The 21,005-nt window shown below is 56.1% G+C and overlaps 1 pseudogene; it reads left to right on the forward strand.

The window, feature by feature from the left end:
• The window catches only part of LOC128795370 (uncharacterized), a 50,737-nt pseudogene that overhangs the window by 27,745 nt on the left and 1,987 nt on the right, over nt 1-21,005 (forward strand).

Below are 21,005 nucleotides of genomic sequence, written 5' to 3' on the forward strand. Positions count from 1 at the left end.
GGTAGTAGCGGGCACGTTGCAGCCTGGCGAAGGCAAGAAACCTGGAGAGCTGTCACAGAGCAGAAGGGCAGCTGAGATGCTGAAAAGCAGCAAAGCTGAACAGCCTGCCTCAGCTTCAATCCTCTGCAATTGGCTGAATGCGGAAAACGAAGCAGCAGAGCAGCGGGCTTCTGTGCGCACTGAAGGCAATTGCAAGAATCCAGCAGCTGCTCCTTGCCAAGCACAGGCAGCTGCCTATGTTCTTGTTTCTGGACAAACTCACCGCTGCCCTTCTTTTCAGCAGCTGCCATCGTGTTCTCTGCATCTCGGAGCTTCCGGGGAGCAGCAAGAATTTCCAAGGTGGGATTCGTGAGGACTAGGTAAAAACCCAGGAAAGTTGTCCTGGAACACCTTCCACTCGCATGCCCAGAGTGAATTCAACAGGTAGGAGAGCGGCAGCCACCGTCCTGCAGCAGTCTGCAAGCTTCGCACACAAGCCCTCTTCTTCGCAGCTTTGTTCTTCGCCTCTTGCAAGCTACCGCGATCTCTGGCTGCCGGATGCGAAGAAGCGGCTACTTCGCGCACAGCTGACTGGAGCGGCAGCGGTGCGCTCCGGAGCGCCGCTTCTGCCGAAAGACGCCGGGAAGCGGCACTTCTTTTCGGCCAGCGCCGGAGCTGCGTATTCTGCCTCTCTAGTCGCCTACATCTTAGCGAACAGCTTTGCCACTCCATTTCTCAAAGAGAAAGTGTACCAGAACTGCTCACTTGCCGCGGACTTGCCAAGAAATTGGATTTGCTCCACATTGCAAGGACACTGCACTTTGCTGGGCAAGCCGCAAACAGCTGGCAAATGAGCGTGCTCTCTGCCCGCTCCTGCCAAATTTTCGGTAGTAGCGAGCACGTTGCAGCCTGGCGAAGGCAAGAAACCTGGAGAGCTGTCACAGAGCAGAAGGGCAGCTGAGATGTTGAAAAGCAGCAAAGCTGAACAGCCTGCCTCAGCTTCAATCCTCTGCAATTGACTGAATGCGGAAAACGAAGCAGCAGAGCAGTGGGCTTCTGTGCGCACTGAAGGCAATTGAGAGAATCCAGCAGCTGCTCCTTGCCAAGCACAGGCAGCTGCCTATGTTCTTGTTTCTGGACAAACTCACCGCTGCCCTTCTTTTCAGCAGCTGCCATCGTGTTCTCTGCATCTCGGAGCTTCCGGGGAGCAGCAAGAATTTCCAAGGTGGGATTCCTGAGGACTAGGTAAAAACCCAGGAAAGTTGTCCTGGAACACCTTCCACTCGCATGCCCAGAGTGAATTCAACAGGTAGGAGAGCGGCAGCCACCGTCCTGCAGCAGTCTGCAAGCTTCGCACACAAGCCCTCTTCTTCGCAGCTTGTTCTTCGCCTCTTGCAAGCTACCGCGATCTCTGGCTGCCGGATGCGAAGAAGCGGCTACTTCGCGCACAGATGACTGGAGCGGCAGCGGTGCGCTCCGGAGCGCCGCTTCTGCCGAAAGACGCCGGGAAGCGGCACTTCTTTTCGGCCAGCGCCGGAGCTGCGTATTCTGCCTCTCTAGTCGCCTACATCTTAGCGAACAGCTTTGCCACTCCATTTCTCAAAGAGAAAGTGTACCAGAACTGCTCACTTGCCGCGGACTTGCCAAGAAATTGGATTTGCTCCACATTGCAAGGACACTGCACTTTGCTTGGCAAGCCGCAAACTGCTGGCAAATGAGCGTGCTCTCTGCCCGCTCCTGCCAAATTTTCGGTAGTAGCGAGCACGTTGCAGCCTGGCGAAGGCAAGAAACCTGGAGAGCTGTCACAGAGCAGAAGGGCAGCTGAGATGCTGAAAAGCAGCAAAGCTGAACAGCCTGCCTCAGCTTCAATCCTCTGCAATTGACTGAATGCGGAAAACGAAGCAGCAGAGCAGCGGGCTTCTGTGCGCACTGAAGGCAATTGAGAGAATCCAGCAGCTGCTCCTTGCCAAGCACAGGCAGCTGCCTATGTTCTTGTTTCTGGACAAACTCACCGCTGCCCTTCTTTTCAGCAGCTGCCATCGTGTTCTCTGCATCTCGGAGCTTCCGGGGAGCAGCAAGAATTTCCAAGGTGGGATTCGTGAGGACTAGGTAAAAACCCAGGAAAGTTGTCCTGGAACACCTTCCACTCGCATGCCCAGAGTGAATTCAACAGGTAGGAGAGCGGCAGCCACCGTCCTGCAGCAGTCTGCAAGCTTCGCACACAAGCCCTCTTCTTCGCAGCTTTGTTCTTCGCCTCTTGCAAGCTACCGCGATCTCTGGCTGCCGGATGCGAAGAAGCGGCTACTTCGCGCACAGCTGACTGGAGCGGCAGCGGTGCGCTCCGGAGCGCCGCTTCTGCCGAAAGACGCCGGGAAGCGGCGCTTCTTTTCGGCCAGCGCCGGAGCTGCGTATTCTGCCTCTCTAGTCGCCTACATCTTAGCGAAAAGCTTTGCCACTCCATTTCTCAAAGAGAAAGTGTACCAGAACTGCTCACTTGCCGCGGACTTGCCAAGAAATTGGATTTGCTCCACATTGCAAGGACACTGCACTTTGCTTGGCAAGCCGCAAACTGCTGGCAAATGAGCGTGCTCTCTGCCCGCTCCTGCCAAATTTTCGGTAGTAGCGAGCACGTTGCAGCCTGGCGAAGGCAAGAAACCTGGAGAGCTGTCACAGAGCAGAAGGGCAGCTGAGATGCTGAAAAGCAGCAAAGCTGAACAGCCTGCCTCAGCTTCAATCCTCTGCAATTGACTGAATGCGGAAAACGAAGCAGCAGAGCAGCGGGCTTCTGTGCGCACTGAAGGCAATTGCAAGAATCCAGCAGCTGCTCCTTGCCAAGCACAGGCAGCTGCCTATGTTCTTGTTTCTGGACAAACTCACCGCTGCCCTTCTTTTCAGCAGCTGCCATCGTGTTCTCTGCATCTCGGAGCTTCCGGGGAGCAGCAAGAATTTCCAAGGTGGGATTCGTGAGGACTAGGTAAAAACCCAGGAAAGTTGTCCTGGAACACCTTCCACTCGCATGCCCAGAGTGAATTCAACAGGTAGGAGAGCGGCAGCCACCGTCCTGCAGCAGTCTGCAAGCTTCGCACACAAGCCCTCTTCTTCGCAGCTTTGTTCTTCGCCTCTTGCAAGCTACCGCGATCTCTGGCTGCCGGATGCGAAGAAGCGGCTACTTCGCGCACAGCTGACTGGAGCGGCAGCGGTGCGCTCCGGAGCGCCGCTTCTGCCGAAAGACGCCGGGAAGCGGCACTTCTTTTCGGCCAGCGCCGGAGCTGCGTATTCTGCCTCTCTAGTCGCCTACATCTTAGCGAACAGCTTTGCCACTCCATTTCTCAAAGAGAAAGTGTACCAGAACTGCTCACTTGCCGCGGACTTGCCAAGAAATTGGATTTGCTGCACATTGCAAGGACACTGCACTTTGCTGGGCAAGCCGCAAACTGCTGGCAAATGAGCGTGCTCTCTGCCCGCTCCTGCCAAATTTTCGGTAGTAGCGAGCACGTTGCAGCCTGGCGAAGGCAAGAAACCTGGAGAGCTGTCACAGAGCAGAAGGGCAGCTGAGATGCTGAAAAGCAGCAAAGCTGAACAGCCTGCCTCAGCTTCAATCCTCTGCAATTGGCTGAATGCGGAAAACGAAGCAGCAGAGCAGCGGGCTTCTGTGCGCACTGAAGGCAATTGAGAGAATCCAGCAGCTGCTCCTTGCCAAGCACAGGCAGCTGCCTATGTTCTTGTTTCTGGACAAACTCACCGCTGCCCTTCTTTTCAGCAGCTGCCATCGTGTTCTCTGCATCTCGGAGCTTCCGGGGAGCAGCAAGAATTTCCAAGGTGGGATTCGTGAGGACTAGGTAAAAACCCAGGAAAGTTGTCCTGGAACACCTTCCACTCGCATGCCCAGAGTGAATTCAACAGGTAGGAGAGCGGCAGCCACCGTCCTGCAGCAGTCTGCAAGCTTCGCACACAAGCCCTCTTCTTCGCAGCTTTGTTCTTCGCCTCTTGCAAGCTACCGCGATCTCTGGCTGCCGGATGCGAAGAAGCGGCTACTTCGCGCACAGATGACTGGAGCGGCAGCGGTGCGCTCCGGAGCGCCGCTTCTGCCGAAAGACGCCGGGAAGCGGCACTTCTTTTCGGCCAGCGCCGGAGCTGCGTATTCTGCCTCTCTAGTCGCCTACATCTTAGCGAACAGCTTTGCCACTCCATTTCTCAAAGAGAAAGTGTACCAGAACTGCTCACTTGCCGCGGACTTGCCAAGAAATTGGATTTGCTCCACATTGCAAGGACACTGCACTTTGCTTGGCAAGCCGCAAACTGCTGGCAAATGAGCGTGCTCTCTGCCCGCTCCTGCCAAATTTTCGGTAGTAGCGAGCACGTTGCAGCCTGGCGAAGGCAAGAAACCTGGAGAGCTGTCACAGAGCAGAAGGGCAGCTGAGATGCTGAAAAGCAGCAAAGCTGAACAGCCTGCCTCAGCTTCAATCCTCTGCAATTGACTGAATGCGGAAAACGAAGCAGCAGAGCAGCGGGCTTCTGTGCGCACTGAAGGCAATTGCAAGAATCCAGCAGCTGCTCCTTGCCAAGCACAGGCAGCTGCCTATGTTCTTGTTTCTGGACAAACTCACCGCTGCCCTTCTTTTCAGCAGCTGCCATCGTGTTCTCTGCATCTCGGAGCTTCCGGGGAGCAGCAAGAATTTCCAAGGTGGGATTCGTGAGGACTAGGTAAAAACCCAGGAAAGTTGTCCTGGAACACCTTCCACTCGCATGCCCAGAGTGAATTCAACAGGTAGGAGAGCGGCAGCCACCGTCCTGCAGCAGTCTGCAAGCTTCGCACACAAGCCCTCTTCTTCGCAGCTTTGTTCTTCGCCTCTTGCAAGCTACCGCGATCTCTGGCTGCCGGATGCGAAGAAGCGGCTACTTCGCGCACAGCTGACTGGAGCGGCAGCGGTGCGCTCCGGAGCGCCGCTTCTGCCGAAAGACGCCGGGAAGCGGCACTTCTTTTCGGCCAGCGCCGGAGCTGCGTATTCTGCCTCTCTAGTCGCCTACATCTTAGCGAACAGCTTTGCCACTCCATTTCTCAAAGAGAAAGTGTACCAGAACTGCTCACTTGCCGCGGACTTGCCAAGAAATTGGATTTGCTCCACATTGCAAGGACACTGCACTTTGCTGGGCAAGCCGCAAACAGCTGGCAAATGAGCGTGCTCTCTGCCCGCTCCTGCCAAATTTTCGGTAGTAGCGAGCACGTTGCAGCCTGGCGAAGGCAAGAAACCTGGAGAGCTGTCACAGAGCAGAAGGGCAGCTGAGATGCTGAAAAGCAGCAAAGCTGAACAGCCTGCCTCAGCTTCAATCCTCTGCAATTGACTGAATGCGGAAAACGAAGCAGCAGAGCAGCGGGCTTCTGTGCGCACTGAAGGCAATTGAGAGAATCCAGCAGCTGCTCCTTGCCAAGCACAGGCAGCTGCCTATGTTCTTGTTTCTGGACAAACTCACCGCTGCCCTTCTTTTCAGCAGCTGCCATCGTGTTCTCTGCATCTCGGAGCTTCCGGGGAGCAGCAAGAATTTCCAAGGTGGGATTCGTGAGGACTAGGTAAAAACCCAGGAAAGTTGTCCTGGAACACCTTCCACTCGCATGCCCAGAGTGAATTCAACAGGTAGGAGAGCGGCAGCCACCGTCCTGCAGCAGTCTGCAAGCTTCGCACACAAGCCCTCTTCTTCGCAGCTTTGTTCTTCGCCTCTTGCAAGCTACCGCGATCTCTGGCTGCCGGAGGCGAAGAAGCGGCTACTTCGCGCACAGCTGACTGGAACGGCAGCGGTGCGCTCCGGAGCGCCTCTTCTGCCGAAAGACGCCGGGAAGCGGCACTTCTTTTCGGCCAGCGCCGGAGCTGCGTATTCTGCCTCTCTAGTCGCCTACATCTTAGCGAAAAGCTTTGCCACTCCATTTCTCAAAGAGAAAGTGTACCAGAACTGCTCACTTGCCGCGGACTTGCCAAGAAATTGGATTTGCTCCACATTGCAAGGACACTGCACTTTGCTGGGCAAGCCGCAAACTGCTGGCAAATGAGCGTGCTCTCTGCCCGCTCCTGCCAAATTTTCGGTAGTAGCGAGCACGTTGCAGCCTGGCGAAGGCAAGAAACCTGGAGAGCTGTCACAGAGCAGAAGGGCAGCTGAGATGTTGAAAAGCAGCAAAGCTGAACAGCCTGCCTCAGCTTCAATCCTCTGCAATTGACTGAATGCGGAAAACGAAGCAGCAGAGCAGCGGGCTTCTGTGCGCACTGAAGGCAATTGAGAGAATCCAGCAGCTGCTCCTTGCCAAGCACAGGCAGCTGCCTATGTTCTTGTTTCTGGACAAACTCACCGCTGCCCTTCTTTTCAGCAGCTGCCATCGTGTTCTCTGCATCTCGGAGCTTCCGGGGAGCAGCAAGAATTTCCAAGGTGGGATTCGTGAGGACTAGGTAAAAACCCAGGAAAGTTGTCCTGGAACACCTTCCACTCGCATGCCCAGAGTGAATTCAACAGGTAGGAGAGCGGCAGCCACCGTCCTGCAGCAGTCTGCAAGCTTCGCACACAAGCCCTCTTCTTCGCAGCTTTGTTCTTCGCCTCTTGCAAGCTACCGCGATCTCTGGCTGCCGGAGGCGAAGAAGCGGCTACTTCGCGCACAGATGACTGGAGCGGCAGCGGTGCGCTCCGGAGCGCCGCTTCTGCCGAAAGACGCCGGGAAGCGGCACTTCTTTTCGGCCAGCGCCGGAGCTGCGTATTCTGCCTCTCTAGTCGCCTACATCTTAGCGAACAGCTTTGCCACTCCATTTCTCAAAGAGAAAGTGTACCAGAACTGCTCACTTGCCGCGGACTTGCCAAGAAATTGGATTTGCTCCACATTGCAAGGACACTGCACTTTGCTTGGCAAGCCGCAAACTGCTGGCAAATGAGCGTGCTCTCTGCCCGCTCCTGCCAAATTTTCGGTAGTAGCGAGCACGTTGCAGCCTGGCGAAGGCAAGAAACCTGGAGAGCTGTCACAGAGCAGAAGGGCAGCTGAGATGCTGAAAAGCAGCAAAGCTGAACAGCCTGCCTCAGCTTCAATCCTCTGCAATTGACTGAATGCGGAAAACGAAGCAGCAGAGCAGCGGGCTTCTGTGCGCACTGAAGGCAATTGAGAGAATCCAGCAGCTGCTCCTTGCCAAGCACAGGCAGCTGCCTATGTTCTTGTTTCTGGACAAACTCACCGCTGCCCTTCTTTTCAGCAGCTGCCATCGTGTTCTCTGCATCTCGGAGCTTCCGGGGAGCAGCAAGAATTTCCAAGGTGGGATTCGTGAGGACTAGGTAAAAACCCAGGAAAGTTGTCCTGGAACACCTTCCACTCGCATGCCCAGAGTGAATTCAACAGGTAGGAGAGCGGCAGCCACCGTCCTGCAGCAGTCTGCAAGCTTCGCACACAAGCCCTCTTCTTCGCAGCTTTGTTCTTCGCCTCTTGCAAGCTACCGCGATCTCTGGCTGCCGGATGCGAAGAAGCGGCTACTTCGCGCACAGCTGACTGGAGCGGCAGCGGTGCGCTCCGGAGCGCCGCTTCTGCCGAAAGACGCCGGGAAGCGGCGCTTCTTTTCGGCCAGCGCCGGAGCTGCGTATTCTGCCTCTCTAGTCGCCTACATCTTAGCGAAAAGCTTTGCCACTCCATTTCTCAAAGAGAAAGTGTACCAGAACTGCTCACTTGCCGCGGACTTGCCAAGAAATTGGATTTGCTCCACATTGCAAGGACACTGCACTTTGCTTGGCAAGCCGCAAACTGCTGGCAAATGAGCGTGCTCTCTGCCCGCTCCTGCCAAATTTTCGGTAGTAGCGAGCACGTTGCAGCCTGGCGAAGGCAAGAAACCTGGAGAGCTGTCACAGAGCAGAAGGGCAGCTGAGATGCTGAAAAGCAGCAAAGCTGAACAGCCTGCCTCAGCTTCAATCCTCTGCAATTGACTGAATGCGGAAAACGAAGCAGCAGAGCAGCGGGCTTCTGTGCGCACTGAAGGCAATTGCAAGAATCCAGCAGCTGCTCCTTGCCAAGCACAGGCAGCTGCCTATGTTCTTGTTTCTGGACAAACTCACCGCTGCCCTTCTTTTCAGCAGCTGCCATCGTGTTCTCTGCATCTCGGAGCTTCCGGGGAGCAGCAAGAATTTCCAAGGTGGGATTCGTGAGGACTAGGTAAAAACCCAGGAAAGTTGTCCTGGAACACCTTCCTCTCGCATGCCCAGAGTGAATTCAACAGGTAGGAGAGCGGCAGCCACCGTCCTGCAGCAGTCTGCAAGCTTCGCACACAAGCCCTCTTCTTCGCAGCTTTGTTCTTCGCCTCTTGCAAGCTACCGCGATCTCTGGCTGCCGGATGCGAAGAAGCGGCTACTTCGCGCACAGCTGACTGGAGCGGCAGCGGTGCGCTCCGGAGCGCCGCTTCTGCCGAAAGACGCCGGGAAGCGGCGCTTCTTTTCGGCCAGCGCCGGAGCTGCGTATTCTGCCTCTCTAGTCGCCTACATCTTAGCGAAAAGCTTTGCCACTCCATTTCTCAAAGAGAAAGTGTACCAGAACTGCTCACTTGCCGCGGACTTGCCAAGAAATTGGATTTGCTGCACATTGCAAGGACACTGCACTTTGCTGGGCAAGCCGCAAACTGCTGGCAAATGAGCGTGCTCTCTGCCCGCTCCTGCCAAATTTTCGGTAGTAGCGAGCACGTTGCAGCCTGGCGAAGGCAAGAAACCTGGAGAGCTGTCACAGAGCAGAAGGGCAGCTGAGATGCTGAAAAGCAGCAAAGCTGAACAGCCTGCCTCAGCTTCAATCCTCTGCAATTGACTGAATGCGGAAAACGAAGCAGCAGAGCAGCGGGCTTCTGTGCGCACTGAAGGCAATTGAGAGAATCCAGCAGCTGCTCCTTGCCAAGCACAGGCAGCTGCCTATGTTCTTGTTTCTGGACAAACTCACCGCTGCCCTTCTTTTCAGCAGCTGCCATCGTGTTCTCTGCATCTCGGAGCTTCCGGGGAGCAGCAAGAATTTCCAAGGTGGGATTCGTGAGGACTAGGTAAAAACCCAGGAAAGTTGTCCTGGAACACCTTCCACTCGCATGCCCAGAGTGAATTCAACAGGTAGGAGAGCGGCAGCCACCGTCCTGCAGCAGTCTGCAAGCTTCGCACACAAGCCCTCTTCTTCGCAGCTTTGTTCTTCGCCTCTTGCAAGATACCGCGATCTCTGGCTGCCGGAGGCGAAGAAGCGGCTACTTCGCGCCCAGATGACTGGAGCGGCAGCGGTGCGCTCCGGAGCGCCGCTTCTGCCGAAAGACGCCGGGAAGCGGCACTTCTTTTCGGCCAGCGCCGGAGCTGCGTATTCTGCCTCTCTAGTCGCCTACATCTTAGCGAACAGCTTTGCCACTCCATTTCTCAAAGAGAAAGTGTACCAGAACTGCTCACTTGCCGCGGACTTGCCAAGAAATTGGATTTGCTCCACATTGCAAGGACACTGCACTTTGCTTGGCAAGCCGCAAACTGCTGGCAAATGAGCGTGCTCTCTGCCCGCTCCTGCCAAATTTTCGGTAGTAGCGAGCACGTTGCAGCCTGGCGAAGGCAAGAAACCTGGAGAGCTGTCACAGAGCAGAAGGGCAGCTGAGATGCTGAAAAGCAGCAAAGCTGAACAGCCTGCCTCAGCTTCAATCCTCTGCAATTGGCTGAATGCGGAAAACGAAGCAGCAGAGCAGCGGGCTTCTGTGCGCACTGAAGGCAATTGCAAGAATCCAGCAGCTGCTCCTTGCCAAGCACAGGCAGCTGCCTATGTTCTTGTTTCTGGACAAACTCACCGCTGCCCTTCTTTTCAGCAGCTGCCATCGTGTTCTCTGCATCTCGGAGCTTCCGGGGAGCAGCAAGAATTTCCAAGGTGGGATTCGTGAGGACTAGGTAAAAACCCAGGAAAGTTGTCCTGGAACACCTTCCTCTCGCATGCCCAGAGTGAATTCAACAGGTAGGAGAGCGGCAGCCACCGTCCTGCAGCAGTCTGCAAGCTTCGCACACAAGCCCTCTTCTTCGCAGCTTTGTTCTTCGCCTCTTGCAAGCTACCGCGATCTCTGGCTGCCGGATGCGAAGAAGCGGCTACTTCGCGCACAGCTGACTGGAGCGGCAGCGGTGCGCTCCGGAGCGCCGCTTCTGCCGAAAGACGCCGGGAAGCGGCACTTCTTTTCGGCCAGCGCCGGAGCTGCGTATTCTGCCTCTCTAGTCGCCTACATCTTAGCGAACAGCTTTGCCACTCCATTTCTCAAAGAGAAAGTGTACCAGAACTGCTCACTTGCCGCGGACTTGCCAAGAAATTGGATTTGCTCCACATTGCAAGGACACTGCACTTTGCTGGGCAAGCCGCAAACAGCTGGCAAATGAGCGTGCTCTCTGCCCGCTCCTGCCAAATTTTCGGTAGTAGCGAGCACGTTGCAGCCTGGCGAAGGCAAGAAACCTGGAGAGCTGTCACAGAGCAGAAGGGCAGCTGAGATGCTGAAAAGCAGCAAAGCTGAACAGCCTGCCTCAGCTTCAATCCTCTGCAATTGACTGAATGCGGAAAACGAAGCAGCAGAGCAGCGGGCTTCTGTGCGCACTGAAGGCAATTGCAAGAATCCAGCAGCTGCTCCTTGCCAAGCACAGGCAGCTGCCTATGTTCTTGTTTCTGGACAAACTCACCGCTGCCCTTCTTTTCAGCAGCTGCCATCGTGTTCTCTGCATCTCGGAGCTTCCGGGGAGCAGCAAGAATTTCCAAGGTGGGATTCGTGAGGACTAGGTAAAAACCCAGGAAAGTTGTCCTGGAACACCTTCCACTCGCATGCCCAGAGTGAATTCAACAGGTAGGAGAGCGGCAGCCACCGTCCTGCAGCAGTCTGCAAGCTTCGCACACAAGCCCTCTTCTTCGCAGCTTTGTTCTTCGCCTCTTGCAAGCTACCGCGATCTCTGGCTGCCGGATGCGAAGAAGCGGCTACTTCGCGCACAGCTGACTGGAGCGGCAGCGGTGCGCTCCGGAGCGCCGCTTCTGCCGAAAGACGCCGGGAAGCGGCACTTCTTTTCGGCCAGCGCCGGAGCTGCGTATTCTGCCTCTCTAGTCGCCTACATCTTAGCGAACAGCTTTGCCACTCCATTTCTCAAAGAGAAAGTGTACCAGAACTGCTCACTTGCCGCGGACTTGCCAAGAAATTGGATTTGCTCCACATTGCAAGGACACTGCACTTTGCTGGGCAAGCCGCAAACAGCTGGCAAATGAGCGTGCTCTCTGCCCGCTCCTGCCAAATTTTCGGTAGTAGCGAGCACGTTGCAGCCTGGCGAAGGCAAGAAACCTGGAGAGCTGTCACAGAGCAGAAGGGCAGCTGAGATGCTGAAAAGCAGCAAAGCTGAACAGCCTGCCTCAGCTTCAATCCTCTGCAATTGACTGAATGCGGAAAACGAAGCAGCAGAGCAGCGGGCTTCTGTGCGCACTGAAGGCAATTGAGAGAATCCAGCAGCTGCTCCTTGCCAAGCACAGGCAGCTGCCTATGTTCTTGTTTCTGGACAAACTCACCGCTGCCCTTCTTTTCAGCAGCTGCCATCGTGTTCTCTGCATCTCGGAGCTTCCGGGGAGCAGCAAGAATTTCCAAGGTGGGATTCGTGAGGACTAGGTAAAAACCCAGGAAAGTTGTCCTGGAACACCTTCCACTCGCATGCCCAGAGTGAATTCAACAGGTAGGAGAGCGGCAGCCACCGTCCTGCAGCAGTCTGCAAGCTTCGCACACAAGCCCTCTTCTTCGCAGCTTTGTTCTTCGCCTCTTGCAAGCTACCGCGATCTCTGGCTGCCGGATGCGAAGAAGCGGCTACTTCGCGCACAGCTGACTGGAACGGCAGCGGTGCGCTCCGGAGCGCCGCTTCTGCCGAAAGACGCCGGGAAGCGGCACTTCTTTTCGGCCAGCGCCGGAGCTGCGTATTCTGCCTCTCTAGTCGCCTACATCTTAGCGAAAAGCTTTGCCACTCCATTTCTCAAAGAGAAAGTGTACCAGAACTGCTCACTTGCCGCGGACTTGCCAAGAAATTGGATTTGCTCCACATTGCAAGGACACTGCACTTTGCTGGGCAAGCCGCAAACTGCTGGCAAATGAGCGTGCTCTCTGCCCGCTCCTGCCAAATTTTCGGTAGTAGCGAGCACGTTGCAGCCTGGCGAAGGCAAGAAACCTGGAGAGCTGTCACAGAGCAGAAGGGCAGCTGAGATGCTGAAAAGCAGCAAAGCTGAACAGCCTGCCTCAGCTTCAATCCTCTGCAATTGACTGAATGCGGAAAACGAAGCAGCAGAGCAGCGGGCTTCTGTGCGCACTGAAGGCAATTGAGAGAATCCAGCAGCTGCTCCTTGCCAAGCACAGGCAGCTGCCTATGTTCTTGTTTCTGGACAAACTCACCGCTGCCCTTCTTTTCAGCAGCTGCCATCGTGTTCTCTGCATCTCGGAGCTTCCGGGGAGCAGCAAGAATTTCCAAGGTGGGATTCGTGAGGACTAGGTAAAAACCCAGGAAAGTTGTCCTGGAACACCTTCCACTCGCATGCCCAGAGTGAATTCAACAGGTAGGAGAGCGGCAGCCACCGTCCTGCAGCAGTCTGCAAGCTTCGCACACAAGCCCTCTTCTTCGCAGCTTTGTTCTTCGCCTCTTGCAAGCTACCGCGATCTCTGGCTGCCGGATGCGAAGAAGCGGCTACTTCGCGCACAGCTGACTGGAGCGGCAGCGGTGCGCTCCGGAGCGCCGCTTCTGCCGAAAGACGCCGGGAAGCGGCGCTTCTTTTCGGCCAGCGCCGGAGCTGCGTATTCTGCCTCTCTAGTCGCCTACATCTTAGCGAAAAGCTTTGCCACTCCATTTCTCAAAGAGAAAGTGTACCAGAACTGCTCACTTGCCGCGGACTTGCCAAGAAATTGGATTTGCTCCACATTGCAAGGACACTGCACTTTGCTTGGCAAGCCGCAAACTGCTGGCAAATGAGCGTGCTCTCTGCCCGCTCCTGCCAAATTTTCGGTAGTAGCGAGCACGTTGCAGCCTGGCGAAGGCAAGAAACCTGGAGAGCTGTCACAGAGCAGAAGGGCAGCTGAGATGCTGAAAAGCAGCAAAGCTGAACAGCCTGCCTCAGCTTCAATCCTCTGCAATTGACTGAATGCGGAAAACGAAGCAGCAGAGCAGCGGGCTTCTGTGCGCACTGAAGGCAATTGAGAGAATCCAGCAGCTGCTCCTTGCCAAGCACAGGCAGCTGCCTATGTTCTTGTTTCTGGACAAACTCACCGCTGCCCTTCTTTTCAGCAGCTGCCATCGTGTTCTCTGCATCTCGGAGCTTCCGGGGAGCAGCAAGAATTTCCAAGGTGGGATTCGTGAGGACTAGGTAAAAACCCAGGAAAGTTGTCCTGGAACACCTTCCACTCGCATGCCCAGAGTGAATTCAACAGGTAGGAGAGCGGCAGCCACCGTCCTGCAGCAGTCTGCAAGCTTCGCACACAAGCCCTCTTCTTCGCAGCTTTGTTCTTCGCCTCTTGCAAGCTACCGCGATCTCTGGCTGCCGGATGCGAAGAAGCGGCTACTTCGCGCACAGATGACTGGAGCGGCAGCGGTGCGCTCCGGAGCGCCGCTTCTGCCGAAAGACGCCGGGAAGCGGCACTTCTTTTCGGCCAGCGCCGGAGCTGCGTATTCTGCCTCTCTAGTCGCCTACATCTTAGCGAACAGCTTTGCCACTCCATTTCTCAAAGAGAAAGTGTACCAGAACTGCTCACTTGCCGCGGACTTGCCAAGAAATTGGATTTGCTCCACATTGCAAGGACACTGCACTTTGCTTGGCAAGCCGCAAACTGCTGGCAAATGAGCGTGCTCTCTGCCCGCTCCTGCCAAATTTTCGGTAGTAGCGAGCACGTTGCAGCCTGGCGAAGGCAAGAAACCTGGAGAGCTGTCACAGAGCAGAAGGGCAGCTGAGATGCTGAAAAGCAGCAAAGCTGAACAGCCTGCCTCAGCTTCAATCCTCTGCAATTGGCTGAATGCGGAAAACGAAGCAGCAGAGCAGCGGGCTTCTGTGCGCACTGAAGGCAATTGCAAGAATCCAGCAGCTGCTCCTTGCCAAGCACAGGCAGCTGCCTATGTTCTTGTTTCTGGACAAACTCACCGCTGCCCTTCTTTTCAGCAGCTGCCATCGTGTTCTCTGCATCTCGGAGCTTCCGGGGAGCAGCAAGAATTTCCAAGGTGGGATTCGTGAGGACTAGGTAAAAACCCAGGAAAGTTGTCCTGGAACACCTTCCTCTCGCATGCCCAGAGTGAATTCAACAGGTAGGAGAGCGGCAGCCACCGTCCTGCAGCAGTCTGCAAGCTTCGCACACAAGCCCTCTTCTTCGCAGCTTTGTTCTTCGCCTCTTGCAAGCTACCGCGATCTCTGGCTGCCGGATGCGAAGAAGCGGCTACTTCGCGCACAGCTGACTGGAGCGGCAGCGGTGCGCTCCGGAGCGCCGCTTCTGCCGAAAGACGCCGGGAAGCGGCACTTCTTTTCGGCCAGCGCCGGAGCTGCGTATTCTGCCTCTCTAGTCGCCTACATCTTAGCGAACAGCTTTGCCACTCCATTTCTCAAAGAGAAAGTGTACCAGAACTGCTCACTTGCCGCGGACTTGCCAAGAAATTGGATTTGCTCCACATTGCAAGGACACTGCACTTTGCTGGGCAAGCCGCAAACTGCTGGCAAATGAGCGTGCTCTCTGCCTGCTCCTGCCAAATTTTCGGTAGTAGCGGGCACGTTGCAGCCTGGCGAAGTCAAGAAACATGGAGAGCTGTCACAGAGCAGAAGGGCAGCTGAGATGCTGAAAAGCAGCAAAGCTGAACAGCCTGCCTCAGCTTCAATCCTCTGCAATTGACTGAATGCGGAAAACGAAGCAGCAGAGCAGCGGGCTTCTGTGCGCACTGAAGGCAATTGCAAGAATCCAGCAGCTGCTCCTTGCCAAGCACAGGCAGCTGCCTATGTTCTTGTTTCTGGACAAACTCACCGCTGCCCTTCTTTTCAGCAGCTGCCATCGTGTTCTCTGCATCTCGGAGCTTCCGGGGAGCAGCAAGAATTTCCAAGGTGGGATTCGTGAGGACTAGGTAAAAACCCAGGAAAGTTGTCCTGGAACACCTTCCACTCGCATGCCCAGAGTGAATTCAACAGGTAGGAGAGCGGCAGCCACCGTCCTGCAGCAGTCTGCAAGCTTCGCACACAAGCCCTCTTCTTCGCAGCTTTGTTCTTCGCCTCTTGCAAGCTACCGCGATCTCTGGCTGTCGGATGCGAAGAAGCGGCTACTTCGCGCACAGCTGACTGGAACGGCAGCGGTGCGCTCCGGAGCGCCTCTTCTGCCGAAAGACGCCGGGAAGCGGCACTTCTTTTCGGCCAGCGCCGGAGCTGCGTATTCTGCCTCTCTAGTCGCCTACATCTTAGCGAAAAGCTTTGCCACTCCATTTCTCAAAGAGAAAGTGTACCAGAACTACTCACTTGCCGCGGACTTGCCAAGAAATTGGATTTGCTCCACATTGCAAGGACACTGCACTTTGCTTGGCAAGCCGCAAACTGCTGGCAAATGAGCGTGCTCTCTGCCCGCTCCTGCCAAATTTTCGGTAGTAGCGAGCACGTTGCAGCCTGGCGAAGGCAAGAAACCTGGAGAGCTGTCACAGAGCAGAAGGGCAGCTGAGATGCTGAAAAGCAGCAAAGCTGAACAGCCTGCCTCAGCTTCAATCCTCTGCAATTGGCTGAATGCGGAAAACGAAGCAGCAGAGCAGCGGGCTTCTGTGCGCACTGAAGGCAATTGCAAGAATCCAGCAGCTGCTCCTTGCCAAGCACAGGCAGCTGCCTATGTTCTTGTTTCTGGACAAACTCACCGCTGCCCTTCTTTTCAGCAGCTGCCATCGTGTTCTCTGCATCTCGGAGCTTCCGGGGAGCAGCAAGAATTTCCAAGGTGGGATTCGTGAGGACTAGGTAAAAACCCAGGAAAGTTGTCCTGGAACACCTTCCTCTCGCATGCCCAGAGTGAATTCAACAGGTAGGAGAGCGGCAGCCACCGTCCTGCAGCAGTCTGCAAGCTTCGCACACAAGCCCTCTTCTTCGCAGCTTTGTTCTTCGCCTCTTGCAAGCTACCGCGATCTCTGGCTGCCGGATGCGAAGAAGCGGCTACTTCGCGCACAGCTGACTGGAGCGGCAGCGGTGCGCTCCGGAGCGCCGCTTCTGCCGAAAGACGCCGGGAAGCGGCACTTCTTTTCGGCCAGCGCCGGAGCTGCGTATTCTGCCTCTCTAGTCGCCTACATCTTAGCGAACAGCTTTGCCACTCCATTTCTCAAAGAGAAAGTGTACCAGAACTGCTCACTTGCCGCGGACTTGCCAAGAAATTGGATTTGCTGCACGTTGCAAGGACACTGCACTTTGCTTGGCAAGCCGCAAACTGCTGGCAGATAAGTGTGCTCTCTGCCCACTCCTGCCCAGCTCTGGGTAGTAGCGGGCACGTTGCAGCCTGGCGAAGGCAAGAAACCTGGAGAGCTGTCACAGAGCAGAAGGGCAGCTGAGATGCTGAAAAGCAGCAAAGCTGAACAGCCTGCCTCAGCTTCAATCCTCTGCAATTGACTGAATGCGGAAAACGAAGCAGCAGAGCAGCGGGCTTCTGTGCGCACTGAAGGCAATTGCAAGAATCCAGCAGCTGCTCCTTGCCAAGCACAGGCAGCTGCCTATGTTCTTGTTTCTGGACAAACTCACCGCTGCCCTTCTTTTCAGCAGCTGCCATCGTGTTCTCTGCATCTCGGAGCTTCCGGGGAGCAGCAAGAATTTCCAAGGTGGGATTCGTGAGGACTAGGTAAAAACCCAGGAAAGTTGTCCTGGAACACCTTCCACTCGCATGCCCAGAGTGAATTCAACAGGTAGGAGAGCGGCAGCCACCGTCCTGCAGCAGTCTGCAAGCTTCGCACACAAGCCCTCTTCTTCGCAGCTTTGTTCTTCGCCTCTTGCAAGCTACCGCGATCTCTGGCTGTCGGATGCGAAGAAGCGGCTACTTCGCGCACAGCTGACTGGAACGGCAGCGGTGCGCTCCGGAGCGCCTCTTCTGCCGAAAGACGCCGGGAAGCGGCACTTCTTTTCGGCCAGCGCCGGAGCTGCGTATTCTGCCTCTCTAGTCGCCTACATCTTAGCGAAAAGCTTTGCCACTCCATTTCTCAAAGAGAAAGTGTACCAGAACTGCTCACTTGCCGCGGACTTGCCAAGAAATTGGATTTGCTCCACATTGCAAGGACACTGCACTTTGCTGGGCAAGCCGCAAACTGCTGGCAAATGAGCGTGCTCTCTGCCCGCTCCTGCCAAATTTTCGGTAGTAGCGAGCACGTTGCAGCCTGGCGAAGGCAAGAAACCTGGAGAGCTGTCACAGAGCAGAAGGGCAGCTGAGATGCTGAAAAGCAGCAAAGCTGAACAGCCTGCCTCAGCTTCAATCCTCTGCAATTGACTGAATGCGGAAAACGAAGCAGCAGAGCAGCGGGCTTCTGTGCGCACTGAAGGCAATTGCAAGAATCCAGCAGCTGCTCCTTGCCAAGCACAGGCAGCTGCCTATGTTCTTGTTTCTGGACAAACTCACCGCTGCCCTTCTTTTCAGCAGCTGCCATCGTGTTCTCTGCATCTCGGAGCCTCCGGGGAGCAGCAAGAATTTCCAAGGAGGGATGCATGAGGACTAGGTAAAAACCCAGGAAAGTTGTCCTGGAACACCTTCCTCTCGCATGCCCAGAGTGAATTCAACAGGCAGGAGAGCGGCAGCCACCGTCCTGCAGCAGTCTGCAAGCTTCGCACACAAGCCCTCTTCTTCGCAGCTTTGTTCTTCGCCTCTTGCAAGCTACCGCGATCTCTGGCTGCCGGAGGCGAAGAAGCGGCTACTTCGCGCACAGATGACTGGAGCGGCAGCGGTGCGCTCCGGAGCGCCGCTTCTGCCGAAAGACGCCGGGAAGCGGCACTTGCTTTCGCCCAGCGCTGAAGCTGCGTATTCTGCCTCTCTAGTCGCCTACATCTTAGCGAAAAGCTTTGCCACTCCATTTCTCAAGGAGAAAGTGTACCAGAACTACTCATTTGCCGCGGACTTGCCAAGAAATTGGATTTGCTGCACATTGCAAGGACACTGCACTTTGCTGGGCAAGCCGCAAACTGCTGGCAGATGAGCGTGCTGTTTGCCCACTCCTGCCCAGATCTGGGTAGTAGAGGGCACATTTCAGCCTGGCGAAAGCAAGAAACCTGGAGAGCTGTCACAGAGCAGAAGGGCAGATGAGATGCTGAAAAGCAGCAAAGCTGAACAGCCTGCCTCAGCTTCAATCCTCTGCAATTGACTGAATGTGGAAAACGAAGCAGCAGAGCAGCGGGCTTCTGTGCGCACTGAAGGCAATGGCAAGAATCCAGCAGCTGCTCCTTGCCAAGCACAGGCAGCTGCCTATGTTCTTGTTTCTGGACAAACTCACCGCTGCCCTTCTTTTCAGCAGCTGCCATCGTGTTCTCTGCATCTGGGAGCCTCCGGGGAGGGGCAAGAATTTCCAAGGACGGGTGCGTTAGGACTACGTAAAAACCCAGGAAAGTTGTCCTGGAACACCTTCCTCTCGCATGCCCAGAGTGAATTCAAGAGGCAGGAGAGCGGCAGCCACCGTCCTGCAGCAGTCTGCAAGCTTCGCACACAAGCCCTCTTCTTCGCAGCTTTGTTCTTCGCCTCTTGCAAGCTACCGCGATCTCTGGCTGCCGGAGGCGAAGAAGCGGCTACTTCGCGCACAGATGACTGGAGCGGCAGCGGTGCGCTCCGGAGCGCCGCTTCTGCCGAAAGACGCCGGGAAGTGGCACTTCTTTTCGGCCAGCGCCGGAGCTGCGTATTCTGCCTCTCTAGTCGCCTACATCTTAGCGAAAAGCTTTTCCACTCCAGTTCTCACGGTGAAAATGTACCTGCACTTCTCACATACGCCGAACTTGCCAAGAAATTGGATTTGCTGCACCTTCCAAGGACACTGCTCTTTCCGGGGGCAACCTGCAAACTGCCGGCAGATGGCCGTGCTCTCTGCCCACTCCTGCCCAGCTCTGGGTTGTAGCGGGCACGTTGCAGCCTGGTTGCAGGCAGGAAACCTCGAGAGATGTCACAGAGCAGAAGGGCATCTGGTATGCTGAACAGCGGCAAAGCTGAACAGCCTGCCTCAGCTTCAATCCTCTGCAATTGACTGAATGCGGAAAACAAAGCAGCAGAGCAGCGGGCTTCTTTGCGCGGCGAAGGCAATTGCAAGAATCCAGCAGCTGCTCCTTGCCAAGCACAGGCAGCTGCCTATGTTCTTCTTTCTTGACAAACTCACTGCTGCCCTTCTTTTCAGCAGCTGCCAAACAGCCCCTCAGGAGCGGCACTGAAAGCCAGTCAGGAGATCAAAACACACCAGAGATGGGGAAGAAGGAAAAGCCCTGCCACGGATGCAGGGGGAATAAATAGCCCGTCTGGATCCAGCGGAGGATTCTTCGGAGTGGGCTCCAGCCCTCTTTCGGGCTTTGTCTCCATCCCTGGGTCACATGAGGTCCCGCTGTGAGGGATTTACATGAATGGCGCGGAGAGGCAGGGAATGGGGAGATACAGCCCTAGGGAAGAGCCGGAGGGAGGAGAAAACTACTGTAGTGGAACAATTTGGGCTAATTTCAGTGGCCGGTCACTGGATCTGTGCTTAGAGTAGGGAGTAAAGTTCCTGCAGCCCCTTTAGGCCTTGGAAGGGGCTCTGAGCTCTCCCTGGAGCCTTCTCCAGGTGAACACCCCCAGCTCTCCCAGACTGTCTCCAGGGCAGAGCGGCTCCCGCCCTCGGAACATCTCCGTGGCTTTTCCTAGAGCCTCTCCAGCAGCTTCCCGCGCCGGGCTGGCCCCGGTTCCGCGGGCGGGCACACGCCGCAGTCAAACCGGAGGAGCTGCGCGGGAGGCCCTGCCCGGACACGCACCCGCCGCGGGCATTCCAAGGGAGCAGCCCCATCCCGGGGGGATTCCCTGCCTTGGCAGCACCCAGCGGTGCCGGTGCCAGTGTGCGCAGGAACAGCCTGCGAGCCCTCCCGCAGCCCTCCCGCGGGGAATGGCCAGGGGCAGGGCCGGCCGGGGGACCTGGAGGGCAGAGATGAACCCAGTCCTTTCAATATGACCTCATAGGATCGTACTGGTCCTATGGATCCTGCGGATCCTGGCTGTCCTGTGGATCTAGAGGCTGAGCTGATCCCAATATCCTGGTTGTTCTCTGAGTGCCCAGGTGCTGGAGGAGCCGGGCTGAAGGCAGCTGCCCCTGCTCACATCCCAGCAGGATCCAGGCTGCTCCCTTGCTCTGTCCCAGTTTGCCATCACTCTGTTTCCATCCCAGCTGAAATCCCAGGCTGCGGGCAATGTGGAGGAGCTGCGGTGTCTGCAGGTGCTCAATCAGCAGCCTGAGGGCTCCAGCCTGGAGAAGCTGAGCAGCAGTCAGGGCTGCATCAAGCTGGCCAGGACAAAGCCTATGTGGCCACGGTGAGCCCGGGACCAGGGGAGGATGGGAGAGCTCCTGGTTGTCCCCGTGCCTCACCAGAGCACACCTCACCAGACCAGTGGGAGGGAGGAACAGCCAGGATGGTTCAAGGTGGGAGTGGGACTCAAACCTTTCACAGCGAGGAGGTGGTGGGGCCCAGAGACAGCGTGACAGGGAACGTGATGGAGACTTGGAGTAGGAGCTCAGGCATGGGGAACCCCCGTGTCACATTTAACCAGGGAATTTTCTCTTCTCTGTGGTACAGGTGACTGAGGACATCATCCGCAGGAGCGTGGTGAAGGGCGAGTCCCTCCTGGGACAGAGCCTGATCCATGGGAGCTGTGACCCACGGGAGCTGTGACCCACGGGAACTGTGGTCCAGGGAGCTGGGATCCATGGGAACCAGGATCCTGGGAGGCCAGCAGGGGGTGGGGGGGCAGTCACTCCTGCGGCAAACTCCAGTGCTGTAAGCTGGGCAGGAGAGGGGAGAGCCAGGATTATCACTCGTCATGACAAGCACAAGTTCTGGGAATGGGCCGGGG

This window comes from Vidua chalybeata, chromosome 14 (genome assembly GCF_026979565.1).
Source record: "Vidua chalybeata isolate OUT-0048 chromosome 14, bVidCha1 merged haplotype, whole genome shotgun sequence".
Lineage (NCBI taxonomy): Eukaryota > Metazoa > Chordata > Aves > Passeriformes > Viduidae > Vidua > Vidua chalybeata.